The sequence below is a fragment of the Argopecten irradians genome, chromosome 5 (genome assembly GCF_041381155.1).
Source record: "Argopecten irradians isolate NY chromosome 5, Ai_NY, whole genome shotgun sequence".
Classification (NCBI taxonomy): domain Eukaryota; kingdom Metazoa; phylum Mollusca; class Bivalvia; order Pectinida; family Pectinidae; genus Argopecten; species Argopecten irradians.
Window position 1 is genome coordinate 19763689 of NC_091138.1, and position 6787 is coordinate 19770475.

A 6787-nucleotide genomic window follows, 5' to 3' on the forward strand; every position below is an offset into this window, starting at 1 on the left:
CGGTACAATGGTATACAATATAATATTATTGTTAAATTATGTACTATTAACTTAGATTTAGATAAATTATTTCTATAAGTAGAATATTATAAACTTATCTACAGTAAATTTCTAAATATACCTGTTTATATATGATAATTGTGAATATCGTCATACTATTATGCAACCCTAATCCCTAATGAATTGTCTTGCTAAAAACACATAAACAAATTTATCTTTTAAGAGATATTTTTGAAAAAGCATAATCCCTTGATGGACATTTTCAGTCTAGTTTGTGTGTATTGAATTTTCATTGTTAAAGGTTTGAACATTACCTGCTTGAACGTTTTAAGAAACGCGTCAAGCATAAGAAAAGCAGCGGGGAAAAAATTAAAATGAAGTACGCAAAATGTACCCTCTTTTTCTTTCAAATGTGCATCCTCGATATTCCAGGGCTTCCGATCACTTACGATCTCTACACCCCTGGACTATCTCATAGTAAAACTGGAGGCAACAGAATAGAACAGGTAATTCAGTCATTTGATGTACATCAAAAGAGCGTATAACGGTACACTGTGGTCGACTGTGTGGCTTTGATATTAGTCATCGCTCTCTCTGTAGTCTTCAAAGGAAATCTTTGCTGGCCTGTGATTGGTCAAATGTTTTCGGCTGAACTGCCTTCAATTTCACTATGAGATAGTCCAGGGGTGTAGAGATCGCTAGTGATCGGAAGCCCTGGAGTATCGAGGATGCTTTCAAATGTGCATTTTTTATAACATATAACATTTCACTCGGCGAAAATGGGGGGTCGGGGGTGAAGACATCCCCCTCCCCGTCGGGGGGGGGGGGGGGGGTGGGGGCAATTGCTCACCCTTTCCCCTTCCGGCGCTTCCTACGCCCCTGTTTCTGATGTATTCAATTCAAACTTTTGCACTTATGAGAAAAGCACGTGTGGAGATCCAAGATTTGATCAACAAGTGTCACTTTCATAGGTCATTATAACCAGAAACTATATGTACACTGTATACATAATACATGTGATATGATATATAAATTCTATTATAAGCGTGCATGCTGAAGCATTCCCGCGTTGTCGACCACGTGATTCTCTGAGCCTTATTCGATTTGCCCTCTTCTTCTTATTCGCAGGTAATTCGCAGGTTTTCGGCCTCATTGGAAGTCAGGAGACTTATGGAGAGGCATTGATGGGCTCCGTGATTGCGGTGACTGATAGGTTTTTTTTAACCCCTCCCTACACCGACTAGAAATTGAGTTCCGGCTGCGCGCGCAATTAAAACGTAGTATTTACAGTTCATATAATACAAGTTAAAAATGCTAGTATAGCATATTAAGTGGAGCCTGAAGGATATAGAATTTGATTTCTCATGAGGTATAATGTCATAATTAATATTTTAAAATATAGTATTTGGCATTGATATAGAAATTGGTGGTAATAGTGGCGGGGCTTTCCCCAGACATCTATTGACACCAGTTGGTATAGTAAAGTTTGATAGTGGACACACTATAACTTAAATTCTAGATTAATTGGGTAGATACTTAAAATTTTAGGCCAGTATTAGATTGTCACTAAAATGATTTGGCCTTGTACTTAATTATTTGGAAAACGATCCTTGGTTAACACACAGAATCAGTCGGAGGCGAACTTGCTTGGATGATGTTTCCAATGGTTGTTCAGTCTGCTTTTGAAGATATTGACATTTGTTGCACTCGATACGTCGGTAGGAAGACCATTCCATAGGTTTACCACACGGTTCGAAAAGAAGTTTCTGCTTGAGTTTAGTCTGAAGGACTTCTTAAAGATTTTATTGGCATTTCCTCTAGTAGCTGTGTATGTTGGTTTTTGAAACATCCTTCTTGAGTCTATAGAATCTATTTTATTGATAATTTTGTAGGTTTGAATCAAGTCGGATCTTTTTCTCCTATACTCCAGCGTTGGGAGGCCAAGTTTTCTTAGTCTCTCACCATATGGGATGTCCTTTAGGGAGGGTATCCTTTTAGTTGCTCTTCTCTGGACGTTTTCAATAGCTATTTTGTCTTTCTGGTACATTGGTGACCATATAGTTGAACCATACTCTAGGTGGGGTCTTACAAGTGTCTTGAACAATATATTGAATACATCTGGGTCCATGTAGGTGAATGTTCTGAAGATTACCCCCATGATTTTGTTTGCTTTCGCTGTTGCGTTGTTTACATGTTCAGTAAAAGTTAATTTGTGGTCTATAGTCACCCCGAGGTCTTTTTCAGATGTAGTTTTCTTGATTGTTATCTTCGAGTTGCTATCTCCAATAGTGAATTTTGAATTTTTGAATCCATTTCCGATTTCCATATGTTTGCACCTATCTAGATTGAGTTCCATAAGCCAGGTGTTTGTCCACTTAGTTATGTTGTTTATGCTGCTTTGGAGCTCATGGATATGTGTTATAGTACTTGATGCTGAGTATAATTTGGTATCGTCTGCGAAAAGCTTTGTGATACAGGTAGCAGCTTCTGGTATGTCGTTAACATATATTAAAAATAGCACTGGCCCAAGTACGCTGCCCTGTGGGACTCCACTGCTTACTGTTTGCACATCAGATTTTTGGCCATTAATAATAACTCTCTGTTCCATTCCAGATAGAAAGTCTTTTATCCAAGATAGTAGCTTCCCTTTAATTCCGTAGCTTTCAACTTTATGGAGAAGCAGACGGTGAGACACTTTGTCAAAGGCCTTTTTGAAGTCAAGGTAAATGACGTCGATGTTATAACCATTATCTAAAGCCGTTATCCAGTCTTCTAGTGTCTCTAGTAGTTGAGTTGTACAAGATCGCCCATGTCTGAATCCATGTTGTTCTTTAGTGAAAAAATTGTTGGTATCCATATGTTTGATTATTGCGTCACGAATTATACGTTGTAAAATTTTAGAGGGAACAGACGTCAGACTAATGGGTCTGTAGTTTCATGGATCTTTCCGTGACCCCTTTTTGTATATAGGGCTAACGTTGGCCTTTTTCCATTGGTTGGGGAGGGTCCCTTCTTGTAGAGATTTCCTGTAAATCAAGGTGAGAGGCCGTTTCAGTTCCTTGATGGTTTTAACGATGAGGTTGGGGTGAATGTTATCGGGTCCAGGTGACTTGTTGCTATTGATTTTTAGTACAGCTTGTTCAACTATTTGTTCCGTTATTGGGACATTTTCCAAGGGAGACTGGTATGTTCTTGATGGTAGTTGGGGAAGTGGTTTTGAAGGATCATCTTTAGTGAAAACACTAGCAAAATAATTGTTCATTATATTTGCTACCTCTAAAGGGTCTTGGGTGATGATCCCCTCTGTAGATTTGACACTGAACATTGTCGGCGCTGTTTTGGTTTTAGATCTCACATATTTCCAAAACCCTTCTTTGGTTTTCAAATCTTTGAGGCAATTTGCTCGTACATATAACATTTCACTCGGCGAAAAGGGGGGTCGGGGGTGAAGACATCCCCCCCCCCCCCCCGGGAGGGGGGGGGGGGGGGGGGCAATTGCTCACCCTTTCCCCTTGCGCTTCCTACGCCCCTGTTTCTGATGTATTCAATTCAAACTTTTGCACTTATGAGAAAAGCACGTGTGGAGATTTTATTTGATCAACAAGTGTCACTTTCATAGGTCATTATAACCAGAAACTATATGTACACTGTATACATAATACATGTGATATGATATATAAATTCTATTATAAGCGTGCATGCTGAAGCATTCCCGCGTTGTCGACCACGTGATTCTCTGAGCCTTATTCGATTTGCCCTCTTCTTCTTATTCGCAGGTAATTCGCAGGTTTTCGGCCTCATTGGAAGTCAGGAGACTTATGGAGAGGCATTGATGGGCTCAGTGATTGCGGTGACTGATAGGTTTTTTTTAACCCCTCCCTACACCGACTAGAAATTGAGTTCCGGCTGCGCGCGCAATTAAAACGTAGTATTTACAGTTCATATAATACAAGTTAAAAATGCTAGTATAGCATATTATGTGGAGCCTGAAGGATATAGAATTTGATTTCTCATGAGGTATAATGTCATAATTAATATTTTAAAATATAGTATTTGGCATTGATATAGAAATTGGTGGTAATAGTGGCGGGGCTTTCCCCAGACATCTATTGACACCAGTTGGTATAGTAAAGTTTGATAGTGGACACACTATAACTTAAATTCTAGATTAATTGGGTAGATACTTAAAATTTTAGGCCAGTATTAGATTGTCACTAAAATGATTTGGCCTTGTACTTAATTATTTGGAAAACGATCCTTGGTTAACACACAGAATCAGTCGGAGGCGAACTTGCTTGGATGATGTTTCCAATGGTTGTTCAGTCTGCTTTTGAAGATATTGACATTTGGTTGCACTCGATACGTCGGTAGGAAGACCATTCCATAGGTTTACCACACGGTTCGAAAAGAAGTTTCTGCTTGAGTTTAGTCTGAAGGACTTCTTAAAGATTTTATTGGCATTTCCTCTAGTAGCTGTGTATGTTGGTTTTTGAAACATCCTTCTTGAGTCTATAGAATCTATTTTATTGATAATTTTGTAGGTTTGAATCAAGTCGGATCTTTTTCTCCTATACTCCAGCGTTGGGAGGCCAAGTTTTCTTAGTCTCTCACCATATGGGATGTCCTTTAGGGAGGGTATCCTTTTAGTTGCTCTTCTCTGGACGTTTTCAATAGCTCTTTTGTCTTTCTGGTACATTGGTGACCATATAGTTGAACCATACTCTAGGTGGGGTCTTACAAGTGTCTTGAACAATATATTGAATACATCTGGGTCCATGTAGGTGAATGTTCTGAAGATTACCCCCATGATTTTGTTTGCTTTCGCTGTTGCGTTGTTTACATGTTCAGTAAAAGTTAATTTGTGGTCTATAGTCACCCCGAGGTCTTTTTCAGATGTAGTTTTCTTGATTGTTATCTTCGAGTTGCTATCTCCAATAGTGAATTTTTGATTCCATTTCCGATTTCCATATGTTTGCACTTATCTAGATTGAGTTCCATAAGCCAGGTGTTTGTCCACTTAGTTATGTTGTTTATGCTGCTTTGGAGCTCATGGATATGTGTTATAGTACTTGATGCTGAGTATAATTTGGTATCGTCTGCGAAAAGCTTTGTGATACAGGTAGCAGCTTCTGGTATGTCGTTAACATATATTAAAAATAGTACTGGCCCAAGTACGCTGCCCTGTGGGACTCCACTGCTTACTGTTTGCACATCAGATTTTTGGCCATTAATAATAACTCTCTGTTCCATTCCAGATCCATTCCAGATAGAAAGTCTTTTATCCAAGATAGTAGCTTCCCTTTAATTCCGTAGCTTTCAACTTTATGGAGAAGCAGACGGTGAGACACTTTGTCAAAGGCCTTTTTGAAGTCAAGGTAAATGACGTCGATGTTATAACCATTATCTAAAGCCGTTATCCAGTCTTCTAGTGTCTCTAGTAGTTGAGTTGTACAAGATCGCCCATGTCTGAATCCATGTTGTTCTTTAGTGAAAAAATTGTTGGTATCCATATGTTTGATTATTGCGTCACGAATTATACGTTGTAAAATTTTAGAGGGAACAGACGTCAGACTAATGGGTCTGTAGTTTCATGGATCTTTCCGTGACCCCTTTTTGTATATAGGGCTAACGTTGGCCTTTTTCCATTGGTTGGGGAGGGTCCCTTCTTGTAGAGATTTCCTGTAAATCAAGGTGAGAGGCCGTTTCAGTTCCTTGATGGTTTTAACGATGAGGTTGGGGTGAATGTTATCGGGTCCAGGTGACTTGTTGCTATTGATTTTTAGTACAGCTTGTTCAACTATTTGTTCCGTTATTGGGACATTTTCCAAGGGAGACTGGTATGTTCTTGATGGTAGTTGGGGAAGTGGTTTTGAAGGATCATCTTTAGTGAAAACACTAGCAAAATAATTGTTCATTATATTTGCTACCTCTAAAGGGTCTTGGGTGATGATCCCCTCTGTAGATTTGACACTGAACATTGTCGGCGCTGTTTTGGTTTTAGATCTCACATATTTCCAGAAGAGCTTGGGGTTGGTTTTGATCTTTGAGGCAATGTCCTGCTCGTACGAATATTTAGAAAGTCGTAGTGCTTTAGTTGCTTCGTTTCTGGCTTTTTTGTAATTATCAAAGTTTGTAGTTGTCTTACAGTGTAAGTATTTTGTCCAGAGTCTGCTTTTCTTTCTTATTTTATCTTGAGCCTCGCGGTTTATATATGGTTTCCTTCGGCTTTGATTTCCTAGCTTATAGGTTGGGACATTGTCCGCTATTTGTTTCTTCAGCATGGAAGAAGACATATTTTTTAGAACATAGATCTAGTTAGAACGAATATACGTATCCGGCCTACTATATCTTTCGGCCGGTTTTTGTAGGTTTCCAATTATTTTATGCGTATACATGCATTTACATATTATTTTTGTCCAAAACAAACATAACTACCATTCTTAATATCTACCGTACCGCTCACAAGACGTCAAATTCACAATTTGTGGACTTGCCGTATAAATACCCTTCAGTAAGATCTCCATATGTGTTATGTAAAAAGAAATAATGCCTCGACGAGAATTTGATATTTATGTGGTTCAGGAGGTTTGCGATATCAAACAAGTACGATAAAATGCCAACAAACGTTTTATAATGGTATGCATAATCATTAATTTGCTCCATTAGCAGTAGCTCTAAAGACGACACCATTTTCTGTCTAAAAGTCTTTTAAGCTACAATATTGCAGCTAAAATCTAGTTAGCGCAAATCGAGGAGCAGGACTGCTGAGGTGCGATTTTACATGAGA